Source organism: Galeopterus variegatus, unplaced genomic scaffold (assembly GCF_000696425.1).
Source record: "Galeopterus variegatus unplaced genomic scaffold, G_variegatus-3.0.2 Scaffold137, whole genome shotgun sequence".
In the NCBI taxonomy this organism is placed as follows: domain Eukaryota; kingdom Metazoa; phylum Chordata; class Mammalia; order Dermoptera; family Cynocephalidae; genus Galeopterus; species Galeopterus variegatus.
The window spans coordinates 990,103-991,907 of record NW_007726248.1 but is presented as its reverse complement, the minus strand read 5'-3'; positions in this window follow the sequence as shown (position 1 = coordinate 991,907).

Below are 1,805 nucleotides of genomic sequence, written 5' to 3'. Positions count from 1 at the left end.
AGGGGGGGGGGGGGGGCCCAGATGAAGCCTGTGGGGTATCAGAGGTGGAGGCCCCACAGCTAGACAAATCCAGGAAGGCATGTGGCAGCCCCCAAACCCCCTTAGGTTTGAAGTCACCCAGGCCCTGGGGAAGCATCCTAAGACTGCCACATGCCAGTTGTGTGATCTCCACCTCTGTGAGCCTCAGTTTCCTCATCAGTACAATGGGGACGGTTATCTCTCATAAAGTTATTGTAAGGCTGAAATGGAATCATGAGAGCAAGCCTGCAGAAATCTTAGCTGATTTTATTATTAAACTGTGCTTTTGAAAAAGAGCACCACTTGGACATGGGGACCAGACTCAGAACAGCATGGGCTGAGGCCCAAGGTGGGAATCCCAGCATGGGCTGGAGGCAATGGAGTTCACCTTCAAGGAAAACGAAGTAGGAAAGTCTGGTTAGGCCTATCCCAGGGGATTGAGGGCTGGCTGAGAAGAGGGGTGTTAGCCTGTGGACAGAGGGGAGCTAGTGAGATTTATCAGATTTGGTGGTTTTCAAATTGTGCTTGAAATCTTTTTGACCACCTCAGGGTGTGAACTAGACCAAAGAGAAGCAAAGAATCATCTTAGTTAAGGTGGCTGGTCTGTGGGCTGTGACCCAGACACATGTTTAAGTGCCACATTACTCGCCCAGTGACCTTGACCTTAATATCTCAGGGCCTCTCCATCCCCATCTGTAAAATGGAGATAATGGCACCTGCCTTGTGGGATTGTTGGGAGGTGACGAGATATCTAGAAAGGACTGGCACGTGGTTAACATTTACTAAGCATTTACCGTTACAATGTTTTTAATTTTTTAACTTCTTATTTGTGATAAAATATACATACCATAAAATTTACCATCTTAACAATTTTAAGTGTATAATTCAGTCATGTTAAGTATATTCCCATCATTGTGCAACAAATCTCAAGAACTTTTCTGTTTGCAAATCTGAAACTCCATAGCATTCAGCAGCAGCTCCTCATTTCCCCTCCCCCAGCTCCTGGTAACCACGGTCCTATTCTCTGTCTCTGTGAATTTGACTACTCCTGATACCTCATATAAGTGGAATAATACAATATTTGTCTTTTTGTGACTGGCTTATGCCATCATGTCTTCAAGGACCATTCATGTTATGTGTCAGAATGTCCTTCTTTTTTGAAGGCTGACTAACGTTCCACCGTGTGTCTGCACCACATTGTGTTTATCCATTCCTCCATCTATGGGCATTTAGGTTGCTTCCACCTTTGGCTATCGTGAATAATGCTGCGGTGAACATGAGTGTGCAAATATCTTTTTGAGACCCTGCTTTCAATTCTTTTGGATATATGCCCAGAAGCAGTATTGCGGGATCATTTACTGATCTAATTTGAAGGTGGGGTGTTGAGGGCTCCCCGCTGTATCTCCTCTTGCCCACCAGGGTAAGAGATGTCCCTGGGGCCCTGGGGCACGGTTTGAAAACCCACGCATCAAATGAACCGCTGCAGACTTTGTCATGTTCCCCCTTCCTTCCCAGGCAAATTTGCCTCTTGAATTGTTTTTAATTATCCCTAGTGGAAACCAGCATTCATTCAACAAATGTTTGTAAGTGCCTACTATGCTTATATGTGGACAGAGAGAGGTGATAAGTAATAAATGCAAACGAGAAAATGCTATAGTATGTTAGACAGTGGCAGGTTCTATGGATAGAGCCGAGCCGAGCAGCAGGGTAAAAGGGGCTGGGATGGGAGGCTGGGATGCGGGGGCTTCACTGAGGTGTGTGATTTGAGCAAACACGGGAAGGAGGTG